Source organism: Lathamus discolor, chromosome 5, assembly GCF_037157495.1.
Source record: "Lathamus discolor isolate bLatDis1 chromosome 5, bLatDis1.hap1, whole genome shotgun sequence".
Taxonomy (NCBI): domain Eukaryota; kingdom Metazoa; phylum Chordata; class Aves; order Psittaciformes; family Psittacidae; genus Lathamus; species Lathamus discolor.
In genome coordinates this window covers 44,875,142-44,897,952 of record NC_088888.1, presented here as the reverse complement: position 1 = coordinate 44,897,952, position 22,811 = coordinate 44,875,142, and the positions used below count along the sequence as shown (strand labels likewise).

Here is a 22,811-nt window from a genome sequence, read left to right as displayed (position 1 = left end):
GGTTGGAAAGGACCTTAACATCATCTAGTTCCAACCCCCCTGCCATGGGCAGGGACACCTCACACTAAACCGTGCCACCCAAGGCTCTGGCCAACCTGGCCTTCAACACCGCCAGGGATGGAGTATTCACAACTTCCTTGGGCAACCCATTCCAGTGCCTCACCACCCTTACAGTAAAGAACTTCTTCCTTATATCCAATCTAAACTTCCCCTGTTTAAGTTTTAATCCATTACCGCTTGCCCTATCATGTCTAGAGTGTACATTTTTTGGTGAAGAATTGAATGACTTTTATTTGAGAGAAGAAGTAAATCACAGTCACATTAGATAAGTGAATCAGTACCAGAGTCCATGCACCACGTTGAGGTACTTGGATGGATATGAAGTTAGAGCTACAAGACTGTATTCAGTGATTCAGTTAAATTAGTCCACTTAGAAACCAAATCCAAAATCAGACTGTTGAGATTTCCTGAGAGATGGTACAGTGATTGAGATCCTGAAGAGGTATCCAGAATCCTTATTACATCCTGATAATATGTGGTTTTCAGGATGGTGACTTAAAGAACAAAAATGGCAGATGAGAACCTACAAATAAAGTTCTCCAGCTCATAGTCAGTAATCAGCTGTTACCCATGGGAACTCAAATTCATTCCTTCCTCTGTCACAGCTCAAGCTGTTTTATAAAGTAACCCTGTTTTGTTGTTTGGTTGTTCCATTTTTCCTGTCAAAAAAAATAAAGGCTCATGCAAGTAGAGAAGCTGCGAGTGTGAGATACTTGGCATTCCCTTACAATGTCTAATAAGTTTATTTGCCACTGTGGAGAAATAGTAAAGGAAAGAAGCACTCCTGATGTGTACACTCCTGATGTGCACAAGCTCCTCTGAACACTCTGACAGACCAGGCTGTGGGAGCAGCTGTTGCCAGCCTGCATGCAGATGGCTGCATCCAGCTGGTGTCTGAGTATGCTTATGCTAAGATTAATCACTTTCTAACCTTAATCACTTTCTACTCCTTTAAAGCCCCATGGTGAATTGCAGTGAATACTCCTACCCCAATAACTGATGGAATGCATGGGCCCAAGGTGGCCTTCAGATGGGCTGATAGAACATTGATGTCATTTCTCTAGGACAGGCAGGGCCCTGGACACCTGAGTACTTGTGCTTTACCAACTGTATCTCTTAGGCTTGATTTGGCTACCAGTACCTTTCACACAGCTCAGGTGCATATGCTGCACTGCTGAATATGCTCATGACTGACTCCAGTGCAAATCTGGCCTTTTAGCAAGTGCAGTTCAAGTTCAAATAAAATGTAGATGTTATACCCCCTGTTATTTTAAGAAGAGTTTGAATTATTTTGATGTAGCCTGAGACATACCTGCTGCAAGGAATGCTGACATTTTTTAAGTCCATGCAGCCACCTTAGAAAATGTTCAACATTTGTGTTCTACAAGGTTTGGATATGATCTTTTCGAAGAACTGTACTTATGCAGAGCTCAGGCATTAGAACTGCTGGGATTTTGCCATTTTCTTTTGGAACTATAATTTTGAACAACCTTTGGTGGATTCACAGCAGCAAATGAATTTTCAGAAATGAATCTCAATTTCTTCTTCCGTACACAGGTGGTATCTGTTAGGATTGTTAGGACATTATGAACACAAAAGGCTAATTTCTTTGTCAGGAAACAACCTTCCCTGAGTAATTTATAGCTAAACACTTCTCATAACTGAACAAAGTATTAACACATGTATGAATCCTCCATTTAGTTTCAGTGATAGTGAGTCACTTCCCTTGTTTTTGTCGGTCATTCAATAGCAAAAGAGAAGAAGATATCTCAAGCTGTGTGAAGTTTCTAATAGTTAATAAATGGGCTTCTGGTTGCTAGTGCCCCTTCAGTGTTGATATTGGAAGTGACTCCCCTCTCATGCCACCTTTTAAACATTTTTCTTCTGAAATAAGTCATCTCCCCTATGTAATATACAATGTCATTTGAGAATAAATGCATTACTCTTTTAAAAAATTGAATCTCGTGCTGTCCAAAAGACTCGCTTTTGCTTTAGCTCCAGGAACTGATAAAGCTGCAGCAGTGATCTGGGTGCACAAGTTTTCCATATGAGATAGATACACACGTATAAGTCTGGTATGTGTGCTTGTAGGGATGATCACCACAGCATCTTTGAAAAACTCGTTCTCCCCTCTTCAGATAAATGTATTCTGCAGTTACTAATCTTTAAGTGCTTTACTCACAGGCAAATGGAAATAGGGGAAAAAGAAGCACAAAGTATTTCTGAGAAAGCTCGCAATCTTTTGGGAGTTGAGCAGATTCGCCGGCACTGTTCTCATACCCTGCTCAGTCAACTACCGCAGTACAGTGCCACCAAGGTGGTGATTTTTTAAAGTGAGGTCACAAATTTTTCCTGGGAATGGCAGAAGGTCCTACACTTCTGGTATCTTCATTTTACTGACTTTTGACAGCCAGTCCTGATAGATCCTGACGCTTCCAGCTCTGAACAGTCTGTTTTGAAACATAAATCAAAATCCCTAACTTCTGATGCAAATACCATCTAAGAAGCCCCTGTCAGCATACTTGGCTTTGCCTTCCATTGCCTTTTTCTTGTATTTCAGAAAACTTTGGACAAGCCCAGCTCTAGCTGAGTAGCCCCTTCCAGCCTCCTGCATTTGCCACCCCTCTGCTTTCCCAAGGTCTGTACAGTTTTCTCGTGTTGTGCTCGTACAGCTGCATCATAACATGGACAGTGGGTTCCCTGTCTTGTAAAAGAGTTTCCTCCAGAAAACATGTCCTACTCATGCCTATGAGATAAGCACATGTTGAAAAGTTTTTTCTAGCTTGGGACTGTAGAAAGAGTGCAAACAGATTTCCCCCTGGCTATCTGAGATGTGCAATAAGCATACTTTTGATAAAGACTGAGGAAAATGAGAAAAAGAACAGTGGAGGAAGGAAATGCAGCAGATACTGGAGGAACCTGATAGAGCCTGTGATCCCCTCCAATTGTAACAAAAGCAGTCATCCTCTTTATTTCTGTGCCTCTGTGGTTAGAGTTAAAGGAGTCTTTGGTATCCAGGCTACACTGAAACTAGACAGATTATTTAGTAAACCAACCAGGTACTTCAGCAAAAGGCAGCATGTTGCTGCTTTTCATTTACCAAAATACGTGCCCTTGATACATGGAGTAGGACAAAGTATATTATACAAAAAGTCTATGCTGTAAATATAGACAAGAAATGTGCAGCTTTATTATCTGTTATCAAAGACTCAAAGTTAGAGATTGTTCACACTATTTGGACTAATGGTGTATCTCAACACTGACACTCTTTCAACAGAGCTTAGTTCAAACGCTGTTTGGGATCCAGAGATGGTAGCTAGCTTTAGTGAGCAAAGCTACTGCAGGAATTTGGCTCAGATTCAGGTATGCAGGAACTTAAGACTGTTTATCCAAAAGCTTGAATCACCCTCACTTGTATCTGAGCAGTCTTGGCTGACAATCAGTCAGGAAAGCAGAATTCCTCGCAGAATGCTAGAGGCAGGGATATGTTTTAAAGAGAGGGAGGATGTGAGATGCCGTTGCTGGACTGGGAGGAAAGGAAGTTGTTGCTACAATGAAGGAACACAAACAATCAAGTCACTTTGTCTTTGAAGATAACAGTATGACTGTGAACCTAGACATCTCTCCAACCTGGAAAATGCTGTAGTTGCCCCTTGGGCAGTTTTATTAGTGTTACTGCTTACTTGTGTTCTTGGGGGTCTGTTCTTCCTACCACTGCTTCTCTCGCAGCAAGTCTATGGACAAAATAAAATTGTTATTAAGATGGAATCTGCATGAATTCAGATGTCAGTATGGAATATGGCAATAGAAATTAACATCTGATGTCTTCTGGGGCTAAAGTTACTTTGAACTGTGGAGACTGCAGAACTGTGAAACTCAGGATTCTGCAAAGCAGTTTGGCAGCCCAGGACTGGACTTGTAAGGCAGAGGTGTCAAAAGGCTCCAATAACCTCAATAACCTGTGAATTATAAAAAAGGGGAGGAATACTGGGGCTTCAGAACTGGAATTCAAGCATCAGGAGTCTATCTTGGCTCAGCTATTGGCTTGTTGTGTGGCCTTGGACAGCCTGGTTTATAAACTGCGGAGGGGAAACTGGCACAGAAACTTATGAGGGTTAAGAGATCTTTACAGAATGCTTTGTGCTTGCATCATTTTATCTTTTCAAAGTATTTATTAATTTTGAGCTAGTTTCTTATGACACTGTAACAGCACCAAACTTTGCTCAACTAGATGTGTTTCTTCACAAAAAAATTCACGTGTACGTAAATAAGACACAGCACTCCACGCAAGGTCTAACCAGTTACGGAAGTCTTAATTCAGTGTTGGAAAAAAGTGGCATCCCAAGGGGCAGGAAAAGTTTTTATGGGATATCTGTCTCATGAAGGCTTTCTTATGACTGCATTTGTTAACTGCTCAGTTAAGGAAATGTTTTCTTACTTGATATATGTTTTCTAACTCTCTGTCATTTTAATTCATATTACCTTAGTGACATCTTCTGTGGGATAAAGTCCCAAAAGCATTTTGCAACAGGTGTTTTTGAGCATCCAAGTCCCACTTTTCTGTATGAGAACAGAGCGAAAGCAGGTGCTAGTGGATTGTACAGCCTGCAGGCATTGCTGTGCTTGTTTCAAGAGACAAGAAGCCATGTACATCTTAATCACCATTATGGCATGAAACTAGTAGCTGTAGTCTATTTGAGAGTGCTTGCAGAGTGATTCTGCTAAACCCACTTGTCTGCATGGTCTGTCTGTGTTCCCTGGGAGACACTGGCTCCCTTCAGCCACTCTGATAAGGTAGGTTGTGAAGAGCACATGAAATGGAGGACAAAAGCAACCTGAAGTCATGCTGATAATTGATATTATAGTGAACAATATGCAATAGGTCAAGAGGCTGAAAAGATACGGAAAGAGATAAATGCTTTCATAAATAAGTGTTATAAATGCTAAAGAAAAACAGGATTCAGTTATAAAGGAAAATCTTTGAACAGAATGAAGACTTTGTGGCACAAGTGTAGTCTACAACAGAGATGATACTACAGATGCAAGAGATCACAGCTGTTGCTTTCATATACTGAAAGCCTAGAGTTCTTTTATGTACAGTGGCTGTAAAGGAAATGTTTCTGTGCTAATTTAAATGGCTGATGAAGTTCAAGAGCTCTGGGGGCCAGCTACTCTCAAAGACTGGTAGTGGTAGCTACTATCTTCCATTGTTAATGACATTGCTTTTCTGCTTGCTTTTGCAAAGCAGCTCTGAATATTCAAGCAGTCACGTGGCATACGTCTTGGATGGCTGGAGGCCTTGGTAGATTTGTAGCACCCTCTTTACATTTCATTAACTGCAGAATTTCAGGTCCTTTTTCAATAAGCTTGGGGAGCAAACTAGCAAGGTCGGGGAATGAATGTACCTGCAGAGGAGAAAGGTACACGTGGTTCCCATTGTTGGATTTTTCAGGCATGAAGTCATGAGGAAAACCCATTCAGACTCATGTGCCTCGGGTCAGAGGCCCATAATCAATGTTGATGTATACAGATCAGTCTTATTTCCAGATATGACAAGAGGCAGAGCAAACCGCAGGCATAGGTGAGATTTGTCTGACAATCAGAAGCTCTGAAAACCTGGCCCCCGGTATTAAGTGCTTACCAGCAGGCAAGTAATCTTGAAAATGTTGACCAAATGCCACAAAGCCATGCTTCATTTAGAAAACAGAACTTGGTGGGTTTTTAAAAAAACCTCTAATCTGTAGTGCTGGAGCTGTGTAAATGATCTCAGATATTTCCATTATAACATTAATGAGTAAGTAATTTACCAATGGAGAAATAGATTGATTTGATTGTTCTCTCATTGCCCTTTCTTCTGCTGTGAAGGTTAAATGACTAGAGTTGGAATGATTACTGGAGGAAGAACTCTCTCTGTTTCTGCTTTTCCAGCTAAAACCTGTGTAAGAGAAAGTGCTTCTTGTTGCTGGCTCACTTTCCTGGGGGTTAGGCTGTTCTCATCCCCATCTATTTTTCAATTTGTTCAGTGTGTTTTCCTTGTGCGTTTTTATTTAGTATCTCTGTAACTGGGATGAAACATGTTCTTAGGTTGTTATGCAGATTGCTGTGGGCACGAAGGGTGGGCATGAAATCTTCATGGTCTAATTGGTGCTCAAACACAGATTATTGTGAGGGAAGCACGGCACTTGTACCCAAGAGTGCTGTTTAAACTACCCTTGTATTGTACCTGTATTTTAAACTACCCTTAAACTTCTAATGCCTTTTCCCCACTCTCAAAATATTTATTCAGGAGTAAGATGAAATGAGACTGGGAAGGAGCGTAATATCCCCAGTGGATGTACATGTTAGGTTTCTCTAAGTTTCTTTGTCTTTGGACTGTTTCTTCCTCTCCAACAGGCTCTAATAAAATTTAAAAGTCTGCTTCAAAACATTCTGCCAGTTCCAGGTGCCTCGATATTTTCAGTAGCACAATCACCTCATTATGCATTGAAATTATGAGTTACAGAAGATTAATTAACTAAAGATTGACAGCAATGATAATGGACCAGTGGGAGGGCTATGGGATTTCACATGACAGGGTTTAGACTTGGTAATTAAGGATGTGCATTTATTCACTTTCTCCATGTGTCCCACGAAGACATTTTGAACCTTGATCTTGCCTGCAAACTGCTAAAATACTTGCCTATTACTTTCTGCCACCAGCTCAGTAATGTGGTCAACAGCTTTGTATTAGCAAAGCTTTCAGGAAGACATTCTGGGTTGTCAGGGACCTCAACTTTTATTGCCCACACACGTCCAGCACTTGACAAGGAAGGTCAGTTAATTAAGGAAAAGAAAGGAGAAGACTGTTCTGGCCAAGAAAAGAGGGAAGCCTGCAACTGGAAGCCTCAAGGTCAGCCACAGAAAGGTAACTTGAGCATTACTTCTTTGGGCTCTCCTGTGAGAAAAAGGAAAGTCCCCAGAATCTTTCAATTTCTTGCCTTGCATTTATTTCCTGCTGACCATCACAGGAGAAGGCTTTTGAAGGCAAGGATATCCTAATAGAACAAGAAAAGAAATGCAGAAGAAAACCCTTGCCTGGATCCTGCTCTTTTTGGAACTGTTATTATCCAAACAAAGCTGAGTGTTGCTTCTGACTAGAGACATACTTGAAACTAGTACATATTAGTATATAACCAGAAGCTATTTTCCTCAACTGTTTTCTTTCCCTGAAGCATATAGCTTTGGAGCCCTACTTTGCTTCAGCACTCAGATTGCATGTGATGAACTGAGCCACTGTCCTCAGATTCCTGTGGCTACCACAGAATCATTTTTTCTCAGACAGATCCTCCTTTTCTATCCTTTATGTCCCACTGGGATAAACAAAAGATAGTTGAGTCCCTGTCTGCTATCTATTTATTATTTTTTGCCAGCTTGACCCAGGCAAAGCAAGTTTGGGAGAACCAGGCTATTCTCAGGCAGATAGGAGGTAGGAAGCAAATGCCAGTGGCTGGGGGTAATACAACAGTTTGAAGACGAACAACTCATCCATGTCCAGCAGATGCAGACGATCTGACTGTGAGTCTTGTAACAGGGCAGAAGGACCTAGGGATTGAGAGAAATAGGAGTGCCTCGGGTTGTACTTGGAGAAGTAGATGTTGTGCATGGGAGATGCTTTGAGGCAGGATTGAGGATAGCTGGTCAGAAAGAAAGCAGAACTGAAGCAGGAGTTGGGGAGGTGAAAAGTGGGAGGGCATTAGGGCAGCAAGGAGAATGGAGTCCTGAAATAGGATGTATGCGGTCCATGCTGAGCTTAGGGTTGGGTGGATTGGAGAAGGGAGTTAAGAGGAGCAAAGAGAGTTGAGGATGGTGAAATTGTGAATGGGAGGAACATGGAGAAAAAGGTACAGGGGGCTGGATATTCAGCTTTGGAAATACTGAGATGTTCTGAAGAAGGAGGAGTGAGGTTATTTGATCTCTTGGGCACTCTGGGACACAAGAGGCTGGAGACAAGACTCAGAGAGAGAAGAACTGGGACTGGGCTCTCTGAAAAGTGAGGTTCACAGCCAGGAGAGGATCAAGGATACCCTGCCAAACCTCCCCTCAGCCTCTGCTGTGTGCTCATGGCAGCGACATCCACCAAAGTGCTCACCACTGCCCTCTCAGCTGCAGGGCTGTGGGACACCATCACCCGGAGTATTTTCTACTTTCATTATTGTGGCAGCCCAATTAATATTCAATCATGTAACATCCCTATGGCTAATGGAATGGTGTCTTCCCTGTAAAGAGTTAGGGATACATTTTAACTGTTAATGTGAATGAAATATGATGTAGTATTGTTTGTGCTAAATTATAAATGTATTTTAGCTGAATGATTTACCAACTGGAAACAAAAAGAGCCAGCAAAATATCTCTCAGGCAGTGGAACCCTTCTTCTCCTACCTCAGTCTGCCTGTAGATAAACTAAGAAAATTATAGAAGTTAATCCAATTTCACTGGAGATAAAACTGCAGGCAAATGTCCTTCAGTAATGCATTCAGATAGATTACTACAGATAAAACTCGACCCCTAGAAGCTGAAAGTCCATTTTACAGATATTTGCAACATTGTATTGAGGTCACCTCCTCCTTTGTGGAAAGACCAGCTGGAATCCAGTCATACTACCTGAGAAGACAAAGTCAGTTAATAGTTTTCAGCAAATTTTACTGCTTTTGGTGAAGCCAGTGTTGCTTAGAGAAGAAAGTTTTGTAGGAGTATCAGTTGCCGTTTTTATCAGGTATATTTCCCTTCCCAAAGAGTGAGAGCCTGTCTCTGTACAAAAGCAGCAATGCCATGTCTCTGTGTCAGGAAGAATGAAGCTCACCCTGAAGGAGCAGTCTGCAACCCAGTTTCTGAACTCTGCTGGTGGTGGTGAACTGCTGAGGCAAATGTTCTGGTGAGCGCGTAGATGAGGACATCGTCTTACTGCTGGAGCTCGGCCTGTAACCAGTGTGTGCTTCTCTTTTTTGCTAATCTGTAGTCTGTTCACTTCAGGTTTGTTTATATCTAACACGTTAGGCTGAGAAAGTTGGGGCTGTTCAGCCTGGAGAAGAGAAGGCTGCGTGGAGACCTCATAGCAGCCTTCCAGTACCTGAAGGGGGCCTATAGGGATGCTGGGGTGGGACACCTCATGAGGGACTGCAGTGACAGGACAAGGGGTAACGGGTTAAAACTTAAGCAGGGGAAGTTTAGATTGGATATAAGGAGGAAATTCTTTCCTGTGAGGGTGGTGAGGCACTGGAATGGGTTGTCCAGGGGGGTTGTGAATGCTCCATCCCTGGCAGTGCTCAATGCCAGGTTGTACAAAGCCTTGGATGAGATGGTTTAGTGTGAGACGTCCCTGCCCATGGCAGGGGGGTTGGAACTAGATGATGTTAAGGTCCTTTCCAACCCTAACTATTCTATGATTCTATGAAGTAGGTTTGTTACTTGTTTGTACTCCGCTTACAGTTTGTTTGTATCCAGATTACAGTATGTTCACTGGGAAATTATGCCAAATTTGCAATCTTCATGTAATTAACTGATATGTTACTACCTTATTTGCTATCTGTTTACAAAATTTGACAGAGAGGCACTTTTTGGTACTATGCAGGTCCTGATGAGGAGGGCAGCAGCTTTATACAGGTTCCAAATGTACATGAACTGGGCTGTATTTGTCTAAGTTCTTGAATAGACTGCCATGTTAGTGGAATAAAGAAATGGACTATATATTTTAAGTGGGGGGAAAATGAATAATTCAACAGTAAGGGTCAAATAGTCCTGCCAAGAAAAACCTACTGAAGAGGAAGTACACTGAGTTATAATTATTTGCATTGTAGATAATAATATCAATTACAGTTCCCAGCTGGAATCAAGCCTCCCTCTTTTGGCTTCCGTACAACCACAGAGTAACAGTTCCAGTCACAACAAGTTTCGGCCAAATAAAGACAAAGCTCAATTAGCAAAATAACGCAAATTTGCAGAAGCATGGGGTTGGACAATTAGAGATGCTTGCATATAGTTACATATGGCAGTTCAGTAACAATTAACAGTGCTAATCAGCATTTATGAAGTAATTTTGCAAACAAAAAGTTTTAACCCTTCCCAAAAAGCCAGATAAAAGAAAATCTCTTGTTGGGCCCACTAGGAACCATCTGCATAGGATTAAGTCTAAAGTCTGAGGGAAATTGCCAACCCATTAGGCTTTGTTGTAAGTGCCATGCTACCAGCTTATTCTAAAAGCACAGCTTCTGAAACTTAGTTATTACAGGATAACCACATTTTCCTTAAAAAAAGGAAAAAAAGAAAAAAAAAACAGAAGAAAAGAAGAGAAAAATAAAAGCAAAGAGAAGAGAAGAGAAAAAAAAGAAAAAAGAAAAGAAAAGAAAAGAGAAGAAAAGAAAAAAGAGAAAAGGAAAAGAGAGAAAAGGAAAGGAAAGGAAAGAAAAAAGAAAAGAAAACAAAAGAAAAGAAAAAAGAAAAAAGAAAAGAAAGGAAAAGAAAAGGAAAAAGACTAGAAAAGGAAAGGAAAGGAAAAACAGAAAAGAAAAAAGAAAAGAACAGAAAAGAAAAGAAAGAAAAGAAAAGAAAAGAAAAGAAAAGAAAAGAAAAGAAAAGAAAAGAAAAGAAAAGAAAAGAAAAGAAAAAAGGAAAAGAAAGAAAAGAAAAGAAAAAAAGAAAAGAAAAGAAAAGAAAAGAAAAGAAAAGAAAAGAAAAGAAAAGAAAAGAAAAGAAAAGAAAAGAAAAGAAAAGAAAAGAAAAGAAAAGAAAAAAGAAAAGAAAAAAGAAAAGAAAAAGAAAGAAAAGAAAAGAAAAGAAAAGAAAAGAAAAGAAAAGAAAAGAAAAGAAAAGAAAAGAAAAGAAAAGAAAAGAAAAGAAAAGAAAAGAAAAGAAAAGAAAAGAAAAGAAAAGAAAAGAAAAGAAAGAAATGAGAAAAGGAAAGGACAGGACAGGACAGGACAGGAAAGGAAAGGAAAGGAAAGGAAAGGAAAGGAAAGGAAAGGAAAGGAAAGGAAAGGAAAGGAAAGGAAAGGAAAGGAAAGGAAAGAGGAAAGAGAAAAGAAAACCAGCAAGGAGCAGGCTGCAGGGGCTGGGGTAAAAGGGGATGATTCTGTTTTGAGGCAAAGGCAAATGAGGCAGCTGCATCTGTAAACCGCTGAAGTACTGTGCCTGGCACAGAGCCCTGAAAGCCAGGTACTACCACTATCCAGGCAAAACGTCAGGGGGTCTAGGGAAGCAATAATGCCAAAAGGAATAAAACCCTCTCCAGCCTCCCCAAACCTTCTGTTACAGCAGGATCAGCAATGCTGGCTTTCTGAGCTTCTCATGTAGTTTATTTTTCCTAGTTTCCCTCTAGTTTCTCTATATTTTTTGTGTCTTCCCTCCCCCCCCCCCCCCCCCCCAAAGTAGCTTAGGTACCTCACCCCAGCATTGCAGAATTCAGTTTTGCCTACACAAATGAAAAGCTTTGTGCTGTTTATGTCCCAGATGGAGGGACTAAATTTTCCATGGGATTGAGCAGTGAGACCCTCACAGAATTTAGGAGGCATAGAGCTGGGTGAAAACCAGAAGCATGCTCTCTGTAGATGAAAATGTTGAAGGAGGGACATCAGCCTTCTTGGGAGAGACATCAAGCATTCTTGCACGTCACTCATCTCCATGGAGATGACAAAGGTCTTGGCACTTCTTGTAGCACTTCTTGGAAGAAATTATCTACATATACTTTAAATGGTCCTGATTGTCCAACCATCCTGTACAGAGTTCTCAGGTCCTGGGAAAATGCAAGTATGCATCAGCAGTGGGACAGAGGAAGGTACTAGGATAAGACGAACTGAAAAATAATGTGACTTGTCCCTGTGGCGCATAAAATTGTGGCCAGTTCTCTGAAGTAGTTAATCTTGACTTCAACTTTGCAAGATGTTTTTGATTTATTAGTTTCAAGGAAATCCCAGTAAATTCTAAAAAGTGTTAGCAGTGGAGCCAGCCAGAGGTTTCTTACATCCTTGTGCCACCTGACCCTGCCCACTGTATACTGTGTTGGTTGCAACATGTTGATTCCTCTTCCAGCTCCCTGTGTCACTGACACCTGCAAAAGCTTCTTTTCTAGGACAAGTATCTATGTTGTAATCACAGTGGATTGTCATTTTAACATCTGAGTAACAGATTAATAGAAACACCTCACCTCTTCATGCCTTCCTTTTCTAGCTGGTGGTAGAAGACAGACTTCTCTTCAACTTCCCACCATTTAGGAAAAGGAAACATTTTCTTCTTTTTCTGCCTAAAGGATGCAGCAAGAGGTGTCTTCTCTTTTCCTTGGTGTAGCTGTGGTCATCCAGACAGGTGACCTATTTTTGTCTTTCATCAGTGCACACTTTTGGAGACGGGTGAGTCCCTCTCAGGGGAATCCTGTGTGTTCCCACTTTCATATTACAACTCAAGGCTTCAACTTGCTTGTTTACCAGCAGGGTTAATGTGACAGGCCTAACTGGATTTGGCACATACACACCCTTTATCTCTGTTGTGACAGCAGTTAATTAAAATGACTCAGAAAAAAAGCTTCTCCAAAACAAAGTCATGTTTATTTGCCAAAGGAGTATCCAAAGAAGTGGCCTAAAGAGCAAAAGGCTGTAGCTTAGCTTGACCTGCTTGTAGGTCTGGCTCTTCCCCAGCTTGGTAAGGAAGCCTGCTACTTGCTACATTGCCTGACTGCCCAGAGCTCCCTTCTGCTCACTGTTAGTGGCAGCTCATCCCTCGTCTTTGCCAAGCCAGCTTTCATGTGTAAAATCCACCTTGACCTCAGCTCAGTCTGAAGAAGCACCAGCGCTGTTTGTCTGAGAGGAGTATGCCTGAAGTAGACCTCTTTTCTTCAGAGGCAGTCACATTGCCACTTCTTTTTTACTCACTTTCTGTTGACAGTTTCCATGCATTTTAGCTTCTGGTGCTCAGCAAAAATTAGATATCACAGACAATGTGAGACCTGTATAATACATGCAAAACAATACACATTTTTCTTATTCAACCCAGCTGTGTAAGGAAAAGGGGATGTATCTCTTTCTAACTTTTAATAATAAATAGGTGGAAAAGTGTAAAATCCTAGTGTAAAAACCACCATGCAAACAATGAAATTGTTTATATCCACTTAAATGCTGTGGAGCCAGATGAACTCTGTTTTTGTACAGTCCTTTAGATCTGTGAAAGGTCTGTGCAAGTCCCACTGTGTCTGGGAAATCCTCAGTGAGTAGCATTTTCACTTACATAGCACTGACACCGGTGGGACCACGGAGAGAAGAACCGTATCTAATCACAGCCACCAATTACTCACAGGTGTTCACAAGATAAAAATCAGCCTTCTGTATTTCAGGTTTCTCTGAAAGACATTCATATTAGTGATGGGTGTAGCCTCTAACTCTGGGTGTTTGACTGCCACACTTTTGCCTATCTCTGATAAGCACAGGATCTGAAAAGAAACATCATCCATTGATTAGAAAGATAGGTTGCCATCCTTAATCACTGCACAAATAAAACTAATCATAGCACAATAAATGCAGTTACTAAAAGAAAACATACCATTTCCTCCACATGAAGAAATTAGGTCTGAAAACTCATGCAGGTACTGCTGAAACTGCTCTGATGACTGTAACTTCCACACATTGCGAAGCAAGCAGGTCAGAGGCTGTGGCTTAAAATAAACATCTGAGCTGAAGAAAAGGAAGGCTCATTAAGTTCCTCTTGCAACACCTACTTAGTCCCGTGAAGCTTTGGTACAGAAATCTGGAGGACCAAACTTTAGAAATATTGCTGAATTTATAAAAGGAAGCAGTAAGACGTATATTTTCTGCCCTGTTTGGTATGATAACCAAGCATAATGTATGAAGGAAGTAGAGAGAACCAACAGCTAAACCAAAATACTTCAGGTCACTGAGTAAGAAACACTGTAGGTATATAGCATATTACTGGTGATACCACTTTTGAGGTCCAAAGACTAGTTTTACATTTCATAGAATCCCAGGTTGTCCAACCTTCTTAGGCAAAAGCATGATCTAGAGAGGATGATCCAGCACCCTGTCAAGCTGAATCTTAAAAGCTTCAAATTCTGAGGAATCCAGAACTTCCTGGGGAGATTATTCCAATGGCTGATTGTTCTCTTTGTAAAAAGTTTTCCTCTTGTGTCCAACAGAAATCTCCACAGGAGTAACTTGAATCCATTCCCCCTACTCTTTTCCATGTGACTCCTTGGAAAAAGGGAGTCTCCATCTCTTTTGTAGCCACCCTTTAAATACTGGAACATGGTGATAAGGCTTCTCCTGAGCCTTCTTTTCTCTAGGCTGAACAAACACAGCTCTCTCAGCTTTTCTTCACACGGCAGGCTTCCAAGTCCTTTGATCTCCTTTGTGGCCCTTCTCTGGACCCTCTCCAGCCTGTCCACATCTTTTTGTATAGCAGGAACAAAAGCTGAACACAGTATTCCAAGTGCGGCCTGACAAGCGCTGACTAGGATAACGACTTTATCTCTCCTGCTGATGCCCTTATTGATGTAACCTAGCATCCTGTGTGCTTTCTTTGCCACAGCAGCACACTGTTCACTAATACTGAGCTTGTTCACTCGTATTGAGCTTGTTTAGATGACTGTTGAATGTTAGAGAAATAATAAATTATTAAGGATCTGTTTTCTTTGTCCTTTTCTTACATAGTTTTCTTAGATACTTAGCTCATAAATTTGTAGAGGGAATGCTTCAATCATATGAAAAACCTTACTTCAGTTATTGAAAGGAAAAGGAGGGTTCATTTATTTCAACATTTGCTTTTCCATTCTTTTTAGATTTTATTGTTCTTCGTGTATTTTCATTGTTTACTTTCTGTTTTCAACCGTTAATGCCAGGTTATGAAAACAAATATTCTTTTTATATCCCAGTATTTAATAAATGAAGTTTATTTAATTCCTTTTCACTATTTTTTTTCATTGTTCAGTTTTGAGCTCAGAGTATATAAAAACTTTTACCCATCTAAGGCATTTTAGTGTTCCTTACATAGTTATCAATTCTGTATTCAATACTATTTGGAAGTGGTTTTTGTTGCATCTACAATCACCACGCTCGTCAATGCTTGAATAATAATTTTTTGGTCATACTTTCATCCCATGTCCTTTGTAAGTCTGAAAACCCTACTTTATTGAGGTGTAGAGGTTGCCCAGGATCTTCTTGAGACCCAATGGCAATTAAGACCCGCTGAGGACACGGTAACACTCTGTGAACAGGTGCGTTTAAGAAGAAAGACACATCAGAATAATAAATTTTGGCTGCGAAAGAGACTGCATACATTGACTTGTGGACAGCAATTGCTCTATGACAAGGTCACCATGCCTGACTGGAAACTCAGAACAGTGTTTGAGCATGGGGGAATGGAAGTTGTTGGAGGACCATGGGCTTATTTCAACTTCAGTTTGTGAAACAAGGCTTTCAGTAAACAGCTTCTTTGAGCTGCAATTTGTAGTTGCTGGAGTATGATTTTTTAACCTATTTTTTACAGCTCGCTTTCCTCCTGAACTGTAACTAAAATTTGTACCCTGAGGTAACGTTGAATATTAGCTCTTGGTTGCTTTCTGATTCTAAATAAATACCTTCTAATACTACTGGGTATTTTTGCTGTTGCTCAGACATCTGCTGGCGTTTTAAATCTTTATGAGGTGATGTAATTTGCCTGAGAATAAAATAATATTTACTTGAAATGTGACATGGAAAGTGCTGGTCCTGGAAAACCAAATTTTTTATGTATGGTCTTTCTTTATTTTTGTGTTGATTCTAAAAGAAGAAGAAAATAATGTCAGACATAAATAAAATCCTTTATATTATGTCCTCTATATTGCAGTTTCTAAGAAATAGCTTTTCCAGAAACTGAACACAGAATTGAAATCTACACTGTATGGTGATCAGGAAAGGCTGATTCTTAAAGAGAAAAAAATAAATAAAAAGATGCAGAACAGAGATTTTTAAATGCTATCAGCTGACATTTTATCTTCAAATAATTTAGTTATCTTTCTGATTGAGAAAGAAGACGCCCTTCCACAGTATCTTGTGATGTGTACTTGCTTCATGTCAGGACAGCTTCCCTCTCTCTGCAGGTCAGCATATAGCTTATGCACTATGCTCAGCATATAGTTAAGGTTGAGGTAGGTTAACAGACTTGCTGTATTTCAAAAGTATCCGAAAGTAAAATAAGGAATACATTTATGTAAGTGCTGAGATATCCAAGTCTCCATTTTTACTTCCCTTCTTCCAAGCAACAGAACAGTCATTTAGGCTTCCTGATTGCACAATTTTTATATACAAACCTGTAGCAAAGCTGCTGTGTTTTAAGCACTTCAGAGGGGTCACTTCTGCACAATTCCACTTGAGGGTTCCATGAATGGGGGTTCCTTTGCTGTGAGAAGAGAACCACATATGGCGTAAGACGAGAGACATGCAGTAGTATATTACATTCTTTTCAGATGTTCTTCTGCTTTTCCCAGTTATTAGCAATGAGAGGTACTTAGTGTGTGTGCACATGTATGCACATGTATGTTCATTTGACTATATATATTTATGATTATGTATTACTTACATATAAAATATTTCTAACTTTACTGTAATGTGCAGTCCCAAATCCATACAGTGCAGAATTCTTCTTTCAGTATTTATGGATGTCCTAGAACTATTATTTGTAATTGGAGGAAGATGCCACTATCCCATTCTTTACAGATGTCCTTTACAGACTGAAGTGGATTAAATTTGTTATGGTTATGATCTCATAGCTAGATAGCACACATAATCACCTAATTTTAATTTATGTGTGAGACAGTAACAGTTTTTAACAGGTTTCCTTCCCTCCTAGTGTCAAGAAACTTACATGTCGACCATATTAAAGAACATTTCTGAAATAAAATGTAAATAAAACATTACATATGTAGTGGTAGACCTAACGGTTAATATAAGCAGATGTTCCTGAGCAAAGTTTTCTGTTTGCCAATTTGAAATTCTCTTTCTGTCATATGCCACAGGGACAACCATCTCAGTGACATTTCAGTTTTCATTTCCTATTTATTTATTTATTTATTTGTTTGTTTCCCTTGTCTGTATAGGAAAAAAAAATAATACAGTGAAATCTGGTTTACAGGAGTATCATTTAAAGCAAATATATATTTTTTCCTTGTCAGTTTGAAAGAAAACCAATTTTAATTATTCATTATAATTTATAAGGTACACTATTAATTAGAAGATTCAGGAATTAGGTACTCTATATGTAAAAGCTGCCAGAAAACTGGTTAGGTTTACTGGTCTTTCCACAATTGTATGTCAGAACTGATATATAAGAGCTGCGGCTCATTGTCTCACAAGAATTATGAAAAATATTATTTTTCTAGCAAATTAAATTCACTCCTAGACTAAGGAGTGTGCCAGCAATAGCTATTTTTTGTCATCATAATGCCAGGTAATATTCCAGTGGTGTTAGTACCGGAAGCAGTAACATACACTGAGTTCAAGTGATTTCTAATGCTTGCACTTTAAATATTGCCAATATGTCATCTAGATGGGCAGGTCCCCACTTGAAAGCAGGTCTTATTTCATGCTTATTAAGCAACAATAGTATGTTGTAAGTATATCCATGTTGTAATGATCTAAGTCTGGTTATGCTTCAGTATGACATTTTCAGTGACAGAATTTAGAGCATTTTAGATCTTGATCCAACCCAGTTAGAAAGAGTCCCCTGCAGTGAGATTTGGCATCTTCAGTTTGTGCCTGGCCTGTGCACGTGTCATAAGGATGATCTCCAAAGCTATGCTCATGACACTTTGTAATGTAGGGATTTTGACTGGTATAGGAAGAATTCAGGACGTACTATAAATATTGCAATACAGTCAATGTATTGCTGATCCTGTAGTATTCTTAAATGTAGATTAATGAAATTACTGCATATTAACTGCAATAATCCTTCACTATAAGATTAGGTAACTAACAAAGACATAGGAAAGCATGTGCCGGTCATGGAGAGTGGTTGGGCTGTCTCTCGAAGGCTTTAAAGAAATTGCCTTTGTACAGGCACAGAGGTTCTCCCAGTCTTTAAGCGCCTATCACACCACAGAGGAAATATTTCCACTTCCAGGGAACTGGAACTCATTCTTTCTGTCAACAGATGGGACATCGGTGGGATTTAGCCATGTGCTACAGGACTGTTTGTTCTGTCAATAGTTGGTTTCTAGAGTTCAACATTAATGGCCAAACACATTTATGCCCTGCTGACTTTATAGAAGCTCAAAAATATATTGCAAAAGACATGTCATAACCTTTATGAAATACTCAAGGGTATTATTATTGCACTAGCACTGTCCCTGTCCCTGCCTGTACTTAAAATTCACCAACATTAGTGATGATGGGAAGTGCCAAAAGCCTGAGAAGACTCAGAGTGCTCTCAGTCATTGAGTGTCTCCAAACTGACCCCTAGAAGGAAGGAGCCTGGCTTTGTGCTGACTGTCAGACCTAAGTGTAGGAGAAACTTGGTTGCTGAAAGAATTTTTTAACAGAATCTATTGGAATTTCTGTCTCCTTGGTTTGCCATAGAAATAAGTGCTGATTCAGGGATGGTGGAATGGACCACCAGACTCACCCCACAATTTGTGCTGTACCTTTATCTACAAAGACATTTTGGGGAGCACCTAAAAATCCTAGAGGGACAATGCAATCTGGAGTGAGTCAGAGATACTTGTGCTATAGTGACTTGTGGAGACTCCAGTCAATGGGATTTGCTTATTTCATGATATTCACTGCTGTCTTGCATGTGCCAGTACACAGAGAAATATTTCCCACGGTTGAGTGAGGTACTAAGTTATGTGGGGAAGAGCAAGACATTGTGGGAAAATATGTGTCATGTCACATACCCAACACTTGGCAAGTCTGAAGTAATAGTTATGCTTAAGATAACAGCAGCTAGCACAGTGGAAGTAGGTTGGGCATGCAAAATGTTCACTATACCCTGAGGTCCTCTAACACTCCTGTGATTAGATATGCCCACCCCCAGATCAAGCAAGGATTACAGGAAAGGTGCAGCTGGCACATGTATCAAAAAAGGGGGAAAAAAAAAGGAATCCTTAACCTACTGAGTTCACAAGCATAGGGAAATAAAAATAGCAGAGTGAAACTCTTCCAAAAAAGACAGGTGTGTGAATAGCTCCTGCTGAAAGGAGGTATAACGTTGTTTATATTGCTGGTCTTAAGCAAGACTTCACTTCGACACCTCCCAGTGCATAAATATGGAGATTTTTGATGAAAGCAGCTGCATAACATCTAAGAACAAGGATAGTATCTTTGGATCAGAATATATTGACACAGGCTATGTTAACTCTGTAAGTCAGAAGCAGTTAATGAAGTAATTTTCTTCTCTGGTTCTATACTCAGTAACAGAGATTAGTGAGGCAGAAACATTTTAGACATTTTTTTTCCTGTGTAATTCTCCCTACATTTTAAAAGCTTAAGATAAATGCAAATACATAGTGACTATTTTGAGTCAAAATGCCCAGCTGAATAATTTGGCAAAGCTTGATTTTAATTAGATTCTCTATTGCTCCAAAAGGAACAAGTCTGGGGGAACCTTCTGGACAGAATAAAGACAATAAACTGAGTGTTGTAAACTCAGTAAGGACTCCGGCTATTCAAGCGTGGAGAACTTCCTAAAAAAGAAACACCACAAAATCAGTCTTCCTGAAAAGAAAACTGACTCTGTGGCGAGAAGCTAGAGGTTTTATGCAGTGAACGCTACAGGAGATTGCATTTCTAAATGGACAAATGTGGTAAACTTGTAAAAGCAGAAAAATATATTTCTGTGCATCTTCATCTGCTATTTGTGAGGTGTGATAGCCACACCACCAATAATACAGAAAACGGTTCACACATGAAGCCATTTGGGGTAGCTCTCAGCCCCATGCCACCTAGACAGCCATCTCTGTTATTCATAGCCCAAGAGACATTCCCTGCTCCAGTGACAATAAGAACACTGTATTAGATGCTTCCAATCATCCTTTAGTTCTAAATACGGAAATCTTTAAAAGAAAATATAATGCTTGAGAAGGTATAAAAAGAAACCCCAGATTTTTATTCAATTACCTTTATCAACCCTTAGAAAATTAACTGCTCAAGCTGACCCTTTTGGATCCAAAATTGGTTGCCAGTGATGGACAGAGAGTGAGTACTCGCCTGCTTACATACATCATGCACATCTGGCATTAGTAGGGCAGAGAAGAACTTGACTTCATCAAAAGCAGATCACACTAGAGATGTACAAACTCAAATTTTCAGCCAAGAAGGACCAGTGACTACACATATTACAGCGTAGCTCAGTTTTGCATTTAATGTGCGTACCTACCATCTCAGTAAAGCTAATATTGCAATCAAACAGCACTACTGCTTGGTTATGTGTCCTGAAGGCATGGCATAAGCACTTTGTTATGGTGTAGCTGCCTGGGACACCTGAAGAACATGAACTACGTTTCAGTAAAAAAGTGATGTAACTGAATTTTGTTTTTCTTAAGAACTACATGTTAATATATTTTTTAAACTGAGGACATGAACTGGGTGGGAAACTCAAACTCAAATTCAATAGAACTATTACCCCTCTATTTTTTTTGCTGTATTCTAATGGCTTTCTAAAGCTTTTTAACCATTTCAGCTGCTTTGGGAAAAGGTACACAGATTTTAGGGATATGAAGCTGCTGAACATTTAAGGAAAATCAGTGCCCGGGGAGTGGAACAGAGGGCTGTTTCTGCAGAGGAAAAAACTGCAGCATAAGGGTGTCCATTGGCTAATGGTTATGTGGGTAGTGGCTGGCCAGTCAGCACAGAGACAGCTCAGAGTCAGCCACAGTGCCTCTGGCCCCTCCACAGTTATTAGTGAGAGAGCACAGCATGGAACCAGGGGTATTTTTGAGGTTGGGGGGAAGTTAAGTGTTGATGAAAAGAGTAAGCTGTAAAAGGATGCCTGGGAAAAAGTGCTAACAGAAAAGGGGAAAAATGATTCAACAGTTTTCTCTTCACGAAGTAACTCCTTTCTTTTGGGGTATGTTACAACATCCCAGTAGAGGAATTATTTTAAAAGTCTCTATCTGGTGGTGTAGCACATTATCATGTGAAGTTACCACGCCGCCTTAGTGAGCAAAAAAGTGTTTTTCGAATGACTGGAGGTTTCAGAGAACCATAATTCACACTGCTTGAAACACAGCTCAATTTCTTTTTGAAAGCAGCCTTTCTCACAAGATTCCTGGCACCTCTTGGGTCCAGCTGGATCAGAAATAAAATACAAATAGCCTCTTTGAATGCAGTGTTTCTCCTCTGGCCACAGCGTCAATTAGGAAGTCAGTGAGGGTGTGTGCATGTGTGGGTAGATAAATGAATAGGGGAGATTACTTCAGTTATTCCCATAGATTTAGCTGCCACCTTTGTGACGATGACTCTAAAAATCTATTTCCAACCTCTCCCACTTTCATACGTAATACTAGGCTTGTCATTGATGTCTTCCTCAATCAAATCTTCTCCATCTCACTTCTTCCCTTACCCCACCTGGGCTCCTGCCAGGTCACATAGCTTCATAAAAGCCCTGAAATCCATTCCCACAGCCACCAATCTGATTCATTCCATGACTCTTTATCTTGGCTATTGCAGGTTCTTTGTTTCTATTTTCACAGTCTGTAAATCCTGCACTTGCACAAGTAGTTGTGTGAGTTGCAGGAACCAGAGGCATCCTGTCTTTTCGCTTACAGATGAGAGGAGAATCAAGTACAACGAAAATGCTGGCTTATTGTTTGCTCAGCTTTGAGAATCTAGTCAATTTTATTGACTCTGATTTTCTTAAGGAATGAAGCTCAGAGGGTTAGAACACGAACTAGCTGAGGCAGCCTCTCCATATTTTCATAATATTGGGTCAGTGGGAGGCTCCACTTTACTTCCTGTCTGGCGACAGTGGCCTATGTGGTTCTAGAAATCTCTTTGAGTGACAGAGGATGTAAGACAGGATTCAAGAGTGTTATGCTTGATATTATATTTTTTAAGGAAAAAAAAATTCTTTTCTTTTATTTCCACCATCCAGCTATCTCATAATTCTCTTTTTAACTTGTTGGATCCCCTGGAAAATGAAAGCAAAAAAGTATTCACTCAGATCATCCTAACTGAAGCAAAATACCCTCATATCCAATAGATGGCCTTCTGTCTGGTTTTTTGGGTGGGATTTGGGAACTGCTATTAAAAGAGTTTGTATTATACGGTATTCCCTGAAATGCTAGTAAACACCCTATTGTGTTCAATGGTGTTGATACTTATCTGCAACAGGCTTGCTATCTGTATAGTCAAATCAAACAGAAATGCAAGGAGCTGAAGGGCACTGCTGAATCAGACAAACCCCATGGTTGGCAGTTCTGATGAGGAAACCCACACTCACTGAGATCTCAGTTCTTGGCTTTTTCCATTGGCCCATTATTATTGACAGATGATAGGGCTTACAAATCCCTTTAAGAAGAAAGAGAGAGATGGAAATTGCGTGTAAGAACAAGCCCGTAATAGCTTTTTCTGAGCTCACCCTTCCAATTGTCCTGTAGCACTTGTAGGGTTAAAAGACAAGAAAAAATAATTAAGACAAAAAACCTAGTATATACACTCAGCTGAGGATTTTTGGTAGGGCTGAGGAAATACACCTTGACTACCAGGCTTGAATTAAACCATTTTTTCTTGCCTGTTCCCTGCAGT

General features: G+C 40.0%; 1 long non-coding RNA gene across 1 annotated transcript in view; it reads left to right on the top strand.

Moving 5' to 3' along the window:
* Positions 1-5,619: 5,619 nt before the first annotated feature.
* LOC136015131 (uncharacterized) overlaps positions 5,620-22,811 on the top strand; it is a 34,643-nt gene continuing 17,451 nt past the window's right edge. Inside the window, exon 1 of the long non-coding RNA XR_010613085.1 lies at positions 5,620-5,707. This is a non-coding gene — a long non-coding RNA (uncharacterized LOC136015131). The remainder of the gene's footprint in view (positions 5,708-22,811) is intronic.